This window comes from Xenopus laevis, chromosome 3S, assembly GCF_017654675.1.
Source record: "Xenopus laevis strain J_2021 chromosome 3S, Xenopus_laevis_v10.1, whole genome shotgun sequence".
NCBI lineage: Eukaryota > Metazoa > Chordata > Amphibia > Anura > Pipidae > Xenopus > Xenopus laevis.
The window spans coordinates 56,624,046-56,642,570 of record NC_054376.1 but is presented as its reverse complement, the minus strand read 5'-3'; the positions used below and the strand labels follow the sequence as shown (position 1 = coordinate 56,642,570).

At 37.2% G+C, this 18,525-nt stretch overlaps 1 protein-coding gene across 7 annotated transcripts in view; it reads left to right on the top strand.

Annotated features, from left to right (window-relative positions):
- The window catches only part of apba2.S (amyloid beta (A4) precursor protein-binding, family A, member 2 S homeolog), a 146,102-nt gene that overhangs the window by 54,119 nt on the left and 73,458 nt on the right, over positions 1-18,525 (top strand). The window contains exon 1 of one of the 7 annotated variants that reach the window (XM_018254384.2): positions 3,603-3,661. The exons of the other annotated variants lie outside the window; for them this stretch is intronic. The gene's annotated coding sequence lies outside the window, so the exon portion shown is untranslated. Of the gene's footprint in view, positions 1-3,602; positions 3,662-18,525 lie in introns of those variants that run through there. 7 annotated transcript variants of the gene reach the window in all.

Genomic DNA, 18,525 nt, shown 5'->3' with positions numbered 1-18,525 from the left:
ATTCTATTGTTTCTACCTGTATATCTGACGATTCAGCTCTACATGTGTGTATTGAAACTAATGATCTTTCTTGGAAAGATCTTTTCCAGGAAGGATCATAATTGTAACCTCTATGGCCACCTTTATAGATTGTAATCCTAAACAATAAGACTATTGTATTGTGGTCCTTGCAGTGTTGGACAGAGTCTGGGTAGTTGCAATATTTTGCTTTTCTAGTAATTTACAAATCTGGGATCCATTATCTGGAAACCTGTTATCCAATTTCTCTGTAATTATAATGCAGTGCCTTGTACATGATCCAAACCAATATATAATTAATCCTTACTAGCGGGAAAACAATATTATTGTGTTTTGAGTAGAGAAAGTATGGAGATCGCAAATTTTGAAAAGATCCCTTATCTAGAAATCCTGTCTAATAACTGTATAATTTCCTCAGCCTACTCTGCACAAAACAGGCATTGCAGTGATTATTTTCTAGGTGTGCACATATTATTTATATACTGTAAGCATATAATATATAATAGCTGCAGTGTTAGTAAAGTTATTTTTGAAGAAAATGGTGTGACAGCTTCATTCATGACATATTGAAGCCAGTTTAGTTAATGGAACAGCACTTATAGTGCTACATAATCAACACATGATATAACGAGTGCAGAAATTTTACATCATCAGTGTTTGATTATTTAATTGTTCTGGTACTTAGGCTTGTTAAACACCAATATATTATTATTCATGTCATTTTCATTTAATACAATTTCACATTGATGTTTGTTTGCTATTATTAGTTATATCGGACACCTAAGTGTCCCTCAAAATAACAATAATAATAAAATAAAAAAACCAGTGTCATAAGCAAATTAGCTCTGTGTGTCAATACCATATAAACAAAATATATACATGAAGTGCCATTCATGAGATCATAAAATTCTATTTGTGAAACCTCATGTAGCAAATAGAACTACTGTGCAATTAGCAGATGGATTTCGAGGGTTCCAAAGCTTTAACTTACCTTTACCTTCATATTGAATTTTGTATAACAAATATTTTTTTAATAACTTAGCTTTTTGTTCAGCAGCAGACCAGTTTGGAATCTTCTGATTAATGTACAATACACATAGTTTAATAAGCCAATAATAAAACTGCTCCATGTTTTATTAAAATGTGCTTGACAGGTAATATAGTAGAAATTACTATAATTTTCAGTGGTATTTTAGGGTAATATATATATATATATATATATATATATATATATATATATATATATATATATATATTCAAACTGAGCCACTTTTTGTTGCTACATATATAATATTTTTATTAATCACAAAAATCAAAGCACCAGTAATCTACCATTCAAGGACCAGAAATGGAGTATCTTAAATTTCTCTGTTGCCATGTTTAGCTCAATAAATAACAACTATAGATTTTTTTATGATTAAAGCAAAAGCAATAGGTAATTTTAAGCAAGGTGCTATCCTTTAGTGCCGCACGCCTGCTCGCCCCGGCCTGCTCGCCTGGGTGGAGGGAGGGAGCCGGGTCCGGGTCAGACTACTATCGTGCCCTTTTTGCTATTGCAGACAACTATGACCTAACTCGTATTTTTCATCACAAATCATGAACATTGGACACCAGAATTGATTCACAGCATTCTGCATTCTGTTATTTCTACTTCATTCAGCCATTTCTACTGGGGTCTTAGGGTTAATGACTTTGGTTTTCCACAAGCATTCCAGTGTTATTTGCTAGCATGGATGGTTAAAGTTTAGATTAAAGGGATACTGTCATGGGAAAAAAAAAAATTCCAAAATGAATCAGTTAATAGTGCTGCTCCAGCAGAATTCTGCACTGAAATCAATTTCTCAAAAGAGCAAACAGATTTTTTTATATTCAATTTTGAAATCTGACATGGGGCTCGACATATTGTCAATTTCCTAGCTGCCCCAAGTCATGTGACGTGTGCTCTGATAACCTTCAATCACTCTTTACTGCTGTACTGCAAGTTGGAGTGATATCACCCCCTCCCTTTTCCCCTTAGCAGCCAAACAAAAGAACAATGGGAAGGTAACCAGATAGCAGCTCCCTAACACAAGATAACAGCTGCCTGGTAGATCTAAGAACAGCACTCAATAGTAAAAACCCATGTCTCACTGAGACACATTCAGTTACATTGAGAAGGAAAAACAGCAGCCTGCCAAAAAGCATTTCTCTCCTAAAGTGCAGGCACAAGTCACATGACCAGGGGCAGCTGGGAGATTGACAAAATGTCTAGCCCCATGTCAGATTTCAAAATTGAATATAAAAAAATCTGTTTGCTCTTTTGAGAAATGGATTTCCGTGCAGAATTCTGCTGGAGCATTTTGAAAAATTTTTTTTTTTTCCCATGACAGTATCCCTTTAAAGATTAGGCCACTAAAGTGACAGTAAAGGAGACTGTTAAATGCTTTGACTCTGTTAATGTTAGTCCTTTATATCCTCACATTTATATGAACTTTATTTGCTCCCTGAGTTTTAATGTAATTTCTAATATTTATTTTAAGGTATGTTGAATGCATGCATATAGCTGTCATCTATTACATTAATATCAAGCTTATAACAGTGTGAAATATATATTGTATGTCAATTTATTTTCTGGTCAGTAATTTATAAAAAAATCAAATAAGGTTTCCATTTCCTATTTACCCAATGATACAAAACAGACAATAAAATCATCCAAGTCTTATTCCCAAGACTACCAAGATTGTGCCGCAAAGTTTTTGCATTAAAATGTTGGAAATTTACACACCTTTTAATGGTGATTTTGAGACATTCCAGTGGGGAATAATAAAAGACTTGTCAAAAAATTCTATTGAACATAACATTAAAGAAAATATCTTAGATCAAAAGTTGTTTTGCTTTTTTGTTAAAGAGTACTGCCATTCTTCAAAGTAATTTGAAATTCACATTCATACTCTCATTTCAATTTGTTTAATATATTGTACAAAACTACATTTTGAAATGCCACATTTATTTATGAATATGAAGTAATAGGCAAAATTCCATTTATGCTTAGGAAATAATTCAGCGTTATGCAATTTGTTGAGGATATTAGAAACATACTAACTAAAATTGAAAAACACAATATTATCAGATTTTGTACATCTAGATTTATATTTACCAAGGGTATAAAGTCATGTATTGCTTTACAAATAAATAAATAAAACACACATACATACACATACATAATTTGCAAGCAGTCATTGAAAAACATTATAATGTATTTATTGCTGCTGCAGACAAATACAGCCTTATCCAATTATGAGGGCTGTACATTCGACTTTGATATAAAAAGCTTCATTAAAGACCTCTTATTATTGGCATGTGTTTGCTTCAACATCAGTGAATGTTTTCAAGATATTCAAGATATTCAACACAAATAAAGGGAGAAAGTATATGGAGTAATTGATGGGCTATCACCCTACAGTGTTTATTGTAAAGCAAAAACTAAAGACTCATGCTTTCTGGAACAACATCTTCCTCAGGTAAACCATCCTTGAACTTAAACACTGTAGGGCAATAGCCCACCATGAATTGTGTGTTTCTTCTTCCTTAAATTGTGGTGGATATTGGCCCAGAGGAAGTTGGACAGTATTCTAGATCTTCAAGCAACCACACTGCCTAATCAGTAAGTGAGTAGTCTTCTACTTGCTTAGCAGCACAGGTATTGGGAGTATTGTTCTGTTCGTGAGACATTATGGCAGGTTAAAGAAACTATGCTTTAGTTAACCATCAGGGTTTATAATTATTAAATGCTACTGTACACAGACTGTCATATCATCTGACCTATCAGCATGCAGAATGCACAGCCTGATATTATTATCCACTCTGGCCATATATTTGGTAATTCTGAGTGAGGTGAAGCCCTAGTGCCATACATGATAGCAACTAATAGCAGAAGCTTTTCATTGGATGTGCAGGATGGGCTTTCTAAAAGTGCCTTCCAGCAGGAGACCCATACATTCACCAATATTTGTACAGTAAGGCTGAAAATTTAAAGTGCCTAGCCTTAACACTGTGGACGCTACTACTCTTGGCATGCACACTGAATATACAGTATATTAACATAGTAAGTTAGGTTGAACAAAGACACTAGTCTATCAAGTTCAACCTTTTAACTCTATCTTAACCCGTCTAACTGCTAGTTGATCCAGAGGAAGGCAAAAACCTATTTGAAGCCTCTCCAATTTGCCTGTAAAAATTCCTTCCTGTCTCCAAGATGCCAATCGGACTAGTCCCTGTATCAACTTGTACTATGTTCTATCCTTCATAAACCCTGTATTCCTTCCTTTGCTAAAAAGCCATCTAAGCCCTTTTTAAAGCTATCTTGTGTATCTATAAGGCTGTATGACTTATTCATGGAGAAAATTCCACATCTTCACAGCTCTCACTGAAAAAAAACCTCTTCCGAATATTTAGACAGAACCTCCTTTCTTCTAATCGGAATGGGTGACCTTGTGTCAGCTGGAAAGGCCTACTGGTAAATAAAGCATTAGAGAGATTATTATATGATCTCCTTATATATTTATACATAGTTATCATATGATCCTTAAGTGCCTCTTCTCCAGCGTGAACAACCCCAATTTGTCCAGTCATATTTTGTACACTTGTGTTCATTTGGAGGGATTGAACTTTATGAACTTTGATCTTTTTTTTCAACCACTTGATTTTGTAACTGTATCACAGGAAGACTTGTGTGTTTTGAGAACATCCAAATATACTTGCCATAATAGAATGTCATGTATGGGTAGAAATTCACTCATCTGGGAATTCAATTCAATCATTCTATTGCAAAAATGAGGTTGAAGTCCCCATTATGGAGAAAGGTTATTTATTTAAGTTTTAATTGAAACCTTTCTGATCTTGCTAATTATTTTTAAAATATACACATTTTAACACAAGTTATACTGTAAATGTTCATTGTAGAAGGAGATTGTTTTACTGCTAAGACTGTGAAAGTAATTAATTTCCATGTATGTTATAGGGACTGTAGATGCTGAGACAAAATCTGATGAAAGGGCTGGTTCTTAAAGAATGAAATGTTACAAATTGTGAAAACCTTCCCTGTAGGGAAATTTCATGGACTGAGCTTGGGGAAATGTGTACTTAAAATGCATGGTCAGTCTTAGCCTAGAAATGTTCTGGTGTAAACAGTGTTATCCTATAAATTCATGTTTCTGTTGTCCTTGTAGGTAAGAAGCTATTTGTCAGTGAATATACTGGGTTATCACCCCTGGGAAGCTGACAGCATTTCTATTTTCCTTTTGCTGCAGACACAGACCAAAGATGCTATAGTGCACAAAACGTGTCACACCACAATGCTGATAAGACACAGAAAAGTGGTTGCGAGGGTGCGGGGGGGGGGGAGCAGTATTTAGCCACTCAATACAATTGTTTAAATAGTATCATAGTGCAAAGACTGAAGCTTCTTCATAACAGTTGCTAAGAATACTACCCTGACACATATAGGTTTCTTACACATCTGCATCTTAATGCAATTGACAATGTTCATGTTGATTGAAGTGGGATTTATTAGAATAGTGTTGTCATCACTCAATGAAGTGTTTTTTTACAGCTCCTCTGTATTGCACGTGGGATTCTGGATTTTAATTAGAAAGAAGCTCTTAACTGGGGCATAGATAAGGCCGGCAGACCCAGTTACTATTAGGGGGTACAGATTCCTAGGTAATGAGAACCCTGTGTAAAGTGGTATAGAGGATCCCAATTTCGGAAATTTGCAAAGCACCCAATCTAAGTCTTTAGTTCAGTGATTCTTTTATCTAAGATATTGTGAGCAGGGCACCCCATTTTATTCTGTGACTGTGGTAATCTGTGTCTCAAATGGACAGATTTTGACCAGCCTGAAGTTCTTGTCGCATATAGCGCTCATGTTGCACAGCCTGAAGGACAGCCATAGGCCCAGGAAGAACAGATAGCAATGTATGTTAGCAAAATAGGTTGTTTTAGTGAGGTTTTGTGTATTTTAATATATTTTTTGTAGGGCCCACTAATGTCTAGTTATAACAATGACTGTCAGAATATTTTAATAGTTTACATCATATCTACTTCTTTCTGTGCTTTAACTCTTTAGTTTGAATCCCATAATTTCCTTATGCAAAATATGATTTAACTGATGGATGTATTCATTTTAGGCTTCCTATCTAGGGCTGGGCTGGGGGTCCAAGGCACACCAGGGCTGTTACTTCAGGCCCCCCCCCACACCTCCCTGCCCCAGCCACAAAGCCCCTTCCGCCCCCCCCCCGTGCATTCCTTTCTCCTTCTTGCAGCCATGACTGGGACCAGGGTGGGGGCAAGTTCTGGGCAATAATGGGTCTGGACCAGCAGCAACCTGTTTGTTTCCTCATGTCTTTCCAGCCCAGTCCAATCTATAAAAGTAGGTTAGGCTTTGGAGGTTACTAAAATTAAAAATGGACGCACAGGAAATATATTTTTTAACATCCTTTATTAGTCCTTCATTTGTGCTTAGCATCTTATTTTATAGGTGTAAGCCCAAAAAATAACCTCTGTATGTATGAATTAGTGTTTATTTTCAAATCATTCCAATGCTTTTTTAAATGTTTTACCATATTTGACTCTCTCGCTCCCCCCCCCCTCTCTAATGGTTGCCGTAGTCATAATGTATGCTCACATTTAAGTAAAACGATTATTTTAAGAATTGCCATTACACTGCAACTGTGTGTATACTGGGATCTTGGTGCTACAGAGCACGAGGATAGATTTAGAAACAACTTATACGAAGGAAGCAATCAAACCAGCTCCAGAGTACATCTTGACATCAATAGCATAAAAAAATAAAAGTACAGATGGGCTTGCAGCACAAAAGAGATTGATTGACTGAATTGCATGGAAAGCATTCAGCCAGATGTAAGAACCAAAGTCTTTTTAGACTTTGCAAGAGGGTGTTATAAATATCTCTATTTTCTAATTCTTTAGCTCTTTTCCATCTCCTTGTGTTGCAGCAATGTATATTTTATTGTGTTGGTGCAACTTTAAAAGGGAATAGCAAACTTTTTTTCTTCTGAACTGCCAAGATTAAAAAAATCATTCTTCAGTGCCCATTATCCTATCTTTTTGAAAAGTTCCTGATGCTGTCTATTGTACAGATTTCACCCCACCAACAGGTGGAAACTGCAAGGGACATCACCTTTGAACCAATCATCTCAGTAGCATTCTAATTTCCTAACATGTCATAGTAAATTGGTGGACATGTAATACAGTACCTTGGGAGTAGCTGGATGTTCTTGCTTTAATACTCTGATGCTGGTGACAGTAGTATCTTTTATATCACACCTTTCCTAAGCCTAACCTACATGCCTGCATTTCTGTGTATTCTGTATATAGCTGTACTAGGATGGGCAGCACTGTACAATTTTGCGCTATAGAAACATACACACAGGAAGGACAAGCATTGTAATAAATAAGTGTAAATATACTGAGATTAAGTTCCATATGGTAAGAATTTCGTTATGAAGGCAGCCCCTATCCTTTACAGCTTGCAATCTAATATATTTTCTAAAATGGTCCAATGTATTTGAAATGTCATATTCTGGTACATTCTGTTCCTTGCATGTTTCTACTCCCAGCAGTTATTTTAATATGAAATGCAGAAGAATATATGGATAATAAAATATGAGGAGAGGATGATTCAAACCTAGCAAGGGGAATGTTTTCATCTTGGATGAACAGTAATCCAGAGAAGCTCGGATTGTGCTCAGGCACAGAGTTATTTTTTGTGCCCAATGAATGCCAGACGCAGACCTCACATACTGTTTCTCAACTGAAGCAGAGAAAGGCTTAAATTACTTTTTTTCATTCACGAGCCATCGGCAAGTTTTGGGGCAAAGTTCCAGTTGCAAAAATTCAAAGATATATTTCCAGTCAATTCTTAAAGTTAAAAAATCACTTTTTATTCATCATAAATATTAAAAAAGTAGGCATACAGACCAACCGATACTCCGCCCTACGCGTTTCGCACCCACAAGCACTTATTCACTTGTTCCAGTTGCAGACTGAATCTGAATGGAAGGTAATTAAAAGTGTCAGTATTATTCCTTCTCCACAATTGGAGTGACACACTTTGAGTATTTGTAAGACATGCAGGCACATTTGCTGACTGGCCATGGTTGAGTCTTTAGCTCAAATCTTTCATTTAACCTAACACCAAGACAATTATGGTTATCACAATATTGCAATAAAAAGTGGTCCTGTCTGTCAGTAAGCTTTCCTATAAGAGCATATTGGTGAAGTTTTTCTAAAGCACAGTTTTATTTTCATGTAGTCGGATGTCTATCCATTATATCACATGACTGGGGCCAACTTATCACATAGCAATGCAGTCATAAACAAAGGTTGAAGGGTGGATCACTTTTAACTTTTACTGAGTTCAAAAATGCCATATTGCTAGCAACTGGTCTTTGTCATTCATTTTTTATTGTTTTTATTTGCCTTCCTCTTTTACAATTTTATTATTATTGTAACTTTGTATTCCTTTTCTTTATATTCAGACCCTTTCTCAGTCTCTCATTCAAGCCACTGTCTGGTTGCTAAGCTAAACGAGATCCTAGCAACCAGAAAGCAGCTGGACAAAAATCGAAATAACCAAAAAACCACAAATAATAAAAAAATTAAAATAAATTGTATATTGTCTCAGACTATCAATGTCCAAGTCATACTTAAAGTTAATTGAAAGATGAGTAGCCCTTTATTTCAGTGCTTGGTTGGGCCATGGAAACGTTTAGGTGAGTCAGAACCAATTAAAAAAATAATTGAGGCAAAACTCTAATAACTTTTTTTTTCGCAATCACTAGCATATGTAGACAAGAAATGGAAAAAAATGTTGATTGCAAAAGAAAATCACATTATTCCATTTCCATGGTTCCAATTCAACTAATTTCTTAGGTACATTTTTTCTGAAATTGTGAAAAACCCTGCAGTCTCGATTTTTTTATATGTTTGCCCCACAGTATTTCCCAATATTATTTGGAACAACAAAAGGGAATAATAATTTAAGTTTTTGAGTATATTTGTTTAAGAGGTGGAGATAGACAGAAAAAAACATAAATATTCTGGATCTATAATCTGAATAATTTCAACTCAAATGGTTTTAATAGAGAACTCAATCTAGCTGTTTTTACCAAGGGGCCTCTATAGTTCAGGGATGTAGAGGCTTCATTTATCTAGTATACAGAGAGTATAAACTTTGTATCCATGGACTAATGCAAATTTAAAAATAACTCTCTGCAACCAAGTAAATGTGTAATACTCCAAGCCAATCCTCCTGAAGAAGCAGACCGTGGCAAGTGATATCGGTAAGAGCACGGTGGGTGGTGTCTCCTTGGAAGTGCTTTGTGGAGGGGGCCCAGTTGCAAATGTTGTTAATCTTTGGGTCTTTAGTCCTGTCTCTGATAATAGGGATTGACACAAAGTTAATTCAATACACTGGATATAGTAAAGGTGGTTGTTTACCAAATCATAAATATTGATTGCAGTATGATCACTAAAATCAGCTATTTTTGACCCAGCTATTTCTATAAACCTTGCTGGTCTCAGCTCACCCAAATGGTAGTTATGCATATATATTGTATAACTGTGTTTTCTCAGTAGGAACTTGCGCATACACATATTCTAACTCTCTTATACAGGGTTACGCTAGAAGAAGGTTTGTCCTTTTTGTTATGCTTCCTCTAAAGATGCCTGTGAAAAAAGTATTGACTATACATTTTCAATGAAACATGATACAAAAGAGTCAGTATTACCAATACATTTGTCTATGCTCATGTAAGAAAGCCTTGAAATCTGTCCTCTGTGTCTACACTGCAGTGGGGATGCAAACTCAATGTGTATGTGTAATACATTTCTGAATACAAAAATCCAAATTCTAAAACAAATTTGACGTTTTTGTTATTGTATGTGAAAATTAATGGTGATGGATATAACGTAAAGAATGAGCTGCTAGTTAAGCCAATCAAATGACAACTATTTCGTGGACATGGTTTTGAAGGATAGACTCAAAGACAGCGGTGTACACTTTACACAATTTGTAAAGTATGCACAGAAATATTGATAAGGGCTCTCACCTTAGGTTAATAATCATCTGGAGACTTCCAAATGCAGTCTTTTTGATACTATACAAGGTGGTCTGGTGCTCTGCTCATTTCTATATGTGCTGTGGGTACATAACTCACTGGATAAATCAAAGCTCTGTATTGTTTCTGTCCTCTACCACACTGGATAGTAAACAACAAAATAATATTCCTTTTTGCCTCACATTTGTTTAAAAATAAATTTCAAAGGGAGATTGCCATTCCTTTCAACAACCTTGGGTGAATTCAATTATCCAGACATTAAGGGGCAAATTTACTTATGGTCGAATATCGAGGGTTAATTAACCGTCGATATTCGACTGCCGAATGGAAATCCTTTGACTTCGAATATTGAAGTTGAAGGATTTACCGCAATTCGTACGATCTAACAATTTTTCTTTGACCCAAAAAAGCTTAGAAAGCCTATGGGGACCTTCCCCATAGGCTAACATTGACTTCGGTAGATTTTAGACAGAATTTTACAAACACCGAAGACAAAAGGAATGTCTTCATATACCTCTCTGTTATAACTATTCTGATATAACTAAGTAAACACTTTATCATTTGATTAAGATGAGTCTGAAGAAACTTTCATAAGGTCCAGTAGATATAGTAATTATTGATAAATTAAACAATATTGGCTTGTAAGTCCTCACCTTGAGCTGGAGAGAGAAGAGATGTGCAACTAAACTAATAAAAGCAATAGAACAATTAAAATATAAGGAAGACTGCAAAAGTTGGCAATTTCTCTAGAGAAAAGTTGATGTGGAGGGGGAAACAACTCTTTACTATTGCATAAAAGAACAGTTTTTATATAGAAACAAGATGCAAATCCTTTAGATTTAAAGAGCACAATTGTCCTAATTTGTCCAAAGAAGCAACACAAATGGTTCATTACAGTGAGAGCAGGTATGGAGTACCCTGCTGAGCGATGATGTGATCATGGGTTCCTGCCTTTTAGAGGGACTTGAAAGATTTTGGAATTATTTAGAGAATCTCAATAAAACGAAATAGCTAATTGGACAAACTAACATATTACATGTATTATCCAGAAAGCTTTGAAAATTATGAGAACCTTGCCTCAGATGGCACATAACAAAAACCACCCTGGATAACTTTAAGACCCAAATGTCTGTTTTCTTATTTTTTAACTAAAAGGCAGCTCTTCTAGTTTTGAGAGCAAAATTGTGTTTTCATTAAGAGCTGGAGGGATGCAAATTTTAATTCCATGCTCTCATGGACTGGAGAAGGTCATTGCATTAGCCCAAAACTTTCACTGTAACGGGAAACCAGGGTTTAAACATTAGTGTGGCAGCAGTTCCACTACAAAACAATCTTATTTAGTTAATTTAATGTTTAAATAATTTTTAGCAGACTTAAGGTATGAAGATCCAAATGACAGAAAAACCCCTTATCCAGAAGGCTCCAGGTCCTGAGCATGTACAGGTCCCATACCTGTACTTTAAAAAAACAAATGTGCATAAAAAATATAATTTAAAAAATAGTTAATTGATCTTTGCAATGTTAGTTTTGTGGCATTAAAAATTAGACTAGTGCTGCAGTGAAAAAGTTAATCAATTTACAGCAATAATAATATTTAGTTTTTAAAGGAGTTAAAATAGAATAATGTAGGGAATGATTAAGTCTGTGATTTTCTTATCATAGCTAGAGTTTTGTTTGTCCTCCAATCGATGAGATGCAAGATATTAGGTCCCGTGAAGTCTCTACAGAATTTGCCAAGCAGAGCCTTACCATGATGAAGCTGATAATAAAGTTGTATTTTCACAAGGAATATGCAAAGCTTTTATGTCTTGGATGTCAGATGTTTTTTTGTAAGCTGTTTTATATTCTCATCTAGTCTCTGTCCTGCTTTGTGCAATGAGTTGGATTTATTAAACTGTACAACCCAATGATGCTTTCAAAACTCTTTTGGAAAAGAGTGAATTAAATACAGTAGACTGATGGAGGTCTGCAAGATAATATAGTTAATAGAAGAATGAGCCAGCTATGGTCACTGCTGCACTTGTGCTACAGGCAGAAATGGCAATTAAGATGGATCCATGGAACCATTAAAATGCATGTTTCATTTTCTAATTTCTTATTTACACAATACAAATTACTTCGAAATACGTTTTTTAATTCGATAATTCACTTCGACCTTTGATAAATCTGCCCCATAATGTTTTTGTATGCTAAAACCTTAATTTTATTTTTCACTGTGTTTTCATTAGTGCATTTATTGAAAGCTCAGTACAAATAATGTATCTCTGTATTTCAATCTGCATCTGCTAGGTGATTTACATAAGGACACATACAGATTTTTATATGCTTGGAAAATCCAGAGATAAATCACACAGTGACTAGTCATATTAGCTTTTGGAGGCAAAGAACTAAAAGGATTTTGACAAGGAATCTTCATTATTTTATGTCTCTATATAATGTGCTAAGCAAGTAATTGCTTAATTTTTTGATCCTAAATGTATTTCAACATAAACTGGAGATTATTTCATATTCTTATTGCCTCAGCTGTAACACTGATACAATGAATACTCAACATGGGGAGGCCCATTTCTCAAAGGTAAATTTTTGTGTGATTTTTTTTTAATTCGAATATACTCTCACAATTCGACTGGGAGGTTATTTAAGAAAAAATTTGTCTAATATTCGATGGTTCCGACCCGAAAATTCAAATCGTATTCGATTTGTACGAATCAGGAATTTCTCCTGAGAGAAAGGGCAATTAACTTCTCTAAATGGCCCAATGGACCTCTGCCATTGACTTGTACATGAACTCGTCAAGATTTAGGTGGTGAATATTTGAATTAGATTCCAATGTTTAGAGAGACAAGGTGCCCCAGAATATATTGTAAATATCTCACCGAATAGAAGATGTGGTCTGGGTGCACCAGACCCCCAGATTTAGGTAGCGGCACGATGAAAGAACAGGGCTGCCTGGCACTCAAACGGATCCACAGTACCATAAAAGTTTTAAGTTAAAAAATATATCATTTTTATTATTCAAAGTTAAAAATGTATACTTGCATCTCCATCCACCTAAAAATATAGAAATTTTTTTCATACTCACCGTAATTTCTATTTCCAAGTCACTTCCATGGCAGCATTCACCAACATGGTTTAATCCCGCCTATCAGGTCACTGGACAGGAAAGAGTTAACGATCGGTATAAATACCTTGCTCCTCCCAGCAATCCTCGTCTAGTAACAAGCTCCAGAAGAAGGGAGGGAAGTTGGTGAATGCTGCCATGGAAGTGACTTGGAAATAGAAATTACGGTGAGTATGAAAAAAATTTCTATATTTCCCAAGTCACCCATGGCAGACAATTCACCAACATGGGATTTCCCCAATCTTAAAGAAGGGAGGGACCATTATCGATCAACCAAAAAACTTTATTTAGCATGAACAACAGATTGCAAAATCTTTCTTCCAAACTTTGCATCTTGAGACAACATCACATTCAGTCTGTAATGACGAATGAAGGTACAAGAAGATGTCCACCTCGCAGCCTTGCAGATGAGGTCTGGCGGGGCCTTGGCTTCCGCCGCCCAGGAAGTAGCCATGGCTCTTGTAGAGTGAGCCCTCAGGTCCTTAGGAATCTCATTGCCTGTCAACCGATAAGCTAGAGCAATGCAGGAGACAATCCAGCGGCCAATCGTAGATTTAGCTGGTGCCATACCCTTTCTAGGGCCCCTCGGAATCAGGAATAACTTGTCAGATTTTCGCCAATCCTTCGTTCGCGTCAGATAATGCGAAACGGCCCTCACCAAGTCCAAAGTATGCCATTCTCGCTCCTTGTTAGACTTTGGAGACGGGCAGAAAGAAGGTAGTGTAATTTCCAAATCGGCATGAAATTGGGAGATTACTTTTGGAAGAAACTCAAAAGATGGTCTCATAATCACTTTGTCCGGATAGACAACTGTGTCTGGCTCTTTTGCTGACAAAGCAGAAATCTCACCAACCCTGCAAGCTGAGGTAATAGCGACCAGAAACAGGACTTTCAACGTCGCATGCCAGTCCGAGGCTTTCCGCAAAGGCTCAAAAGGTGAAGACATTAAGGCTCGTAAGACAATCGTAAGGTCCCAAGGTGGAACTCTGGATTTCTTGAAAGGACACACCCTTCTCATTGCGTTGAAGAACCGGTTAACCAGAGGCTCCTCCGCCCAGGAATGACCACACAATGCAGATAATGCGGAGACTTGACCTCGCAGGGTGCTTGTGCTAAGTTTTCTCTGGAAACCCACAAACAGGAACTGAATCACCTGTTGGACAGTAGGATCTTTTGGGTCAAACTTGTGTTGTACTGCAAATTCTGCGAAACACTTCCAGACCCTGTAATATTGAGCCGAGGTAGAAGCCCTCCGAGCCTTCAATAAGAAATTCACCAGATCTTCCTGGAAACCATATTCTGCTAGCCTCTGCCTTTCAATTTCCATGCCGTCAGTGACAGGGAATCCACTCCCTCGTAGACCACTGGGCCCTGGGATAACAAATCCGGCTGAAGAGGCAGTCTCAGAGGTGGCTCCACTGCCAAACTCTGCAGGAGCGGAAACCAAGGGCGTCTCGGCCAATACGGAATTATGGCTATGACCAAGGCTTTTTCGACATCCACCTTTTTCAACACCCTCCAAATCATTGGAAAGGGCGGAAAAACATAACCAAATATCCTGCTCCAATCCTGGAGGAGTGCATCCACTGCTTCTGCCAGAGGACATGGTGCCCTGGAGAAGAACCTGCTGCACTTGTGGTTTTTGTCCGTGGCCATAAGATCAATTTCTGGCCTTCCGAACCTCTGTACTACGCCTTGAAAGGTTATTCCATAAGCATAAATTCAATTACAAAAGCAAGATTCCACTGGAAAGGCACTCACAGTCTGTAGCCGAGTGAACCAACGCTCTCCAACTTCCGGCGAAGTGTACTATCACATCCAGCCAAAACGCCAGCCTTGCACACACTGCCAGCGTCTTCTTATTGCGTCACTTCCTGACGCCGTTTTCCCGCGCGTCAGTCCGGTCGCGCGTCACTTCCGGGCGCGCGCGTCCATTTCCGGGCGCGCGTCTTCTTTGAGCGCGCGTCTTCCGCGTGCGTCACTTCCGGCACGCGTCACTCCGTACGCGTGAACTCAGGCGCGCGTCTTACACGCGCTTCCGCGTCCGTACTCGACGCGCGTCCGCGTCAATATTGGCGCGTGTGCTCTTCCATGGAACAAAACACTTTACCCAGCCTCGAATCCATCTGAAACGGCTGATCCTCTGGACTGCTTCATCCTCCTCTCTACCTTTAGGAGGGAATTCTTACAGCAGCTCCAGCACACAACCCTGCCCAACGGGTTCTTCTCACCACAACCCGTATAGGGTGCACTTGGAGGCATCAGAGGGGAGAGAGAGAGAGAGAGAGAGAGAGAGAGACCCACTCTGGTATGGTAAGCTTAGCAGCCTTTTAGCCATCTGTAGCAGCCTGTAGCAGTCTGTAGCAGCCTGTCGTGACCTGGACAGGAAAAAAGACGAGGATTGCTGGGAGGAGCAAGGTATTTATACCGATCGTTAACTCTTTCCTGTCCAGTGACCTGATAGGCGGGATTAACCCATGTTGGTGAATTGTCTGCCATGGGTGACTTGGGAAATACCTTTAGAGAGGCAACAACCCCAACTCCCAAATAAATATACAGACCCCTCATATAATCGGGTTTTAAACATTGCTACAGAGAATGACTTTTAATAGGACCAAGTTACTTAGCTGGGTAACTCGGCATCAAATCCATGCCTGGTGAAAAAAAATAGGTACTCGCTAAGCTTGACCAATAACTAACTAGCACTATAATGTATGTTGCAAAAATTTGAAAACCATTTTCATGGACCCTTTGCCAATTTACCTTGCTTGAAAAGTAGGCATGAGTATTACAATACAATAATTTAAACTGAGACAGTTCAAAAACCTTGACCATTCATATATCTGGAAATTAGGCATAGCATACTGCCTGAATGATTTAAGCCTGCCAATGGTAGCAGTTCTAGGTAGGTGTTAAGAAACAGTTAGTTGGGCTCCCATAGATAGATGCATCAACCAAGATGCACATTTTTTTATGCAGAAGATGAAGAGGGAGTTTATTAAACAATACAGCAACTAACTGCATTAACTAACTGTATTAACTAAAAGTAGAGCATCATAATATGTGGAGGCAATCATTGGCAATTTAAGCCATTTTCATCTCCAAAGCAACAATTTTAATTGTAGCAAACTGCAATCACTCCAATGAACAGTTACTCTAATCAAGGGATATTTTTATGCACAGAATGTGGCTTCTGAAGCATTATTATGTAATAGCAGAAAGCAGGCAAAATGCTTAGGACACCCCTCTGGATTTGAACTTGTCATCACGAGGCATCACATTCTAGCACACTGCTGTCAGACTTGTCATTTGATTTGTGCCCTGTGACTATAGATGCAGTAATAAAAAGAAAGGGCCATTGTGGCAAGAAATTGCCTCTTGAAAGCTTACTTTTAACCTTTTCCACTGCCACTGTGCCTTGGAATAGATTTAAATGAACAATTACTCATCAATTAGAGCTTATGATTATCCAATTAAATTATCTTTTCAATGAAAATAGTGGGAAATGTGTTTCAAAATGTCAACTGAATGCATTAAAATACTTTTTCCTTCCTTTTCCTATTTATTGATCTAGATAAAAACCAGTTAAATGAAATTAGTATGTTTACTATTGCATTGTTAATGAGTTAGTGAGTTAATGGGGAAAATAAACCCATATGAGCATCTTTAAACAGTGTCTTGATCTCAGTGCTTTTGTGTGGGTTTTTAGGCCAGTTGTGTATATTGGGTATCAGAACCTTCGTTAATATATAGAATGTCAATGGTGAAATAGGATAACACAGTTCATAACATGTTTTGGGAATACATGGAATCTAAAGCTCTTCTGTAGTTTATTCACAATAAAAAAGGAATTTCCCTCAAGTTCGTTTGGCTAGTAGATCTTCATGTTTTAGTGTGCATGGACTGTACATACTTTTTAATTACTCAATTCAGGAAGTTTTTTTCATTTAAAAGTGGCACAAGATAGCTGATGGTTTGGAATTGATAAGATTTTGCTTTTTGCTGAATACAGGTGAATATAAGTCTGTTAAATCAACTGGACCCACCACGATTATTCTCTTGTTGTGGCTTTGACTATAGTGGTACTAACCCACATCAAATAGATTTTTTTTCTCTTCCTTGCTTCTGATTTGCGCTCTGAAGTTGATATGGTTATTTATTATATATTTCTTATAAACATTTATAACCTCCCTATATGCTGTTTTACCCATTTTAGAGGCTAATAATTTACTATGTACCTCTTCTGAAAAATAGATCCACCCACCCCTATTAAAAAGTTTGATCTTGATTTTATATAGGCATGTACCAAAATCAAGAACCCATATACCTTTTAAATCCCACAGCGATTGTGGTATAGTTAACTGCTAATTAAATTGTCATTACATGCTTTGAATGCAAACTCACTGACCATCTTATAGTCAACCAACAAATTAATCATTTCCTGTTTATTGATCCATAATTGAACATCTAGCTCATAGATTTGTCATGAAATCTTTTTGAAAGACAAGCAGTTATTGACTTGTAGGACAAGGATTAACGTTAACATTGATTCCTTAAACCTTTTGATTTTTTCATTTAAGGATACTTCCTCATCTGCTATAATGGTTCTATACAGTTAGGTCCATAAATATTTGGACAGACAACTTTTTTTCTCTGTACATTACCACAATGAGTTTAAATTAAACAACTCAGATGCAGTTGCACTGCAAAGTTTCATCTTTAATTCAGTGGGTGAACAAAAATATTGCATACAAATGTGAGGAACTAAAGCCTATTTTAACACAATCACTTCATTTCAGAGGCTCAAAAGCAATTGGACAAATTAAAAAACTGAAAATAAAATGTTCATTTCTAATTGGTTGAAAACCCTTTGCTGGCAATGACAGCCTGAAGTCTTGAACTCATGGGCATCACCAGATTATGGGTTTCATCCTTTTTAATTCTCTGCCAGGCCTTTACTGCAGCGGCTTTCAGTTGCTGTTTGTTTATGGGCCTTTCTGTCTGAAGTTTAGTCTTCAACAAGTGAAATGCATGCTCAATTGGGTTCAGATCAGGTGACTGCATTTAGCTGGATTTGAGCAGACAGTATGTCTCTGAACACCTCAGAATTCATTTGGCTGCTTCTCTCCTGTGTCACATCATGGATAAACACTAGTGTCCCAGTGCCACTGGCAGCCATACACGACCAAGCCATCACACTGCCTCCGCCATGTTTTACAGATGATGTGGTATGCTTTCAATCATGAGCTGTTCCACGCCTTCTCC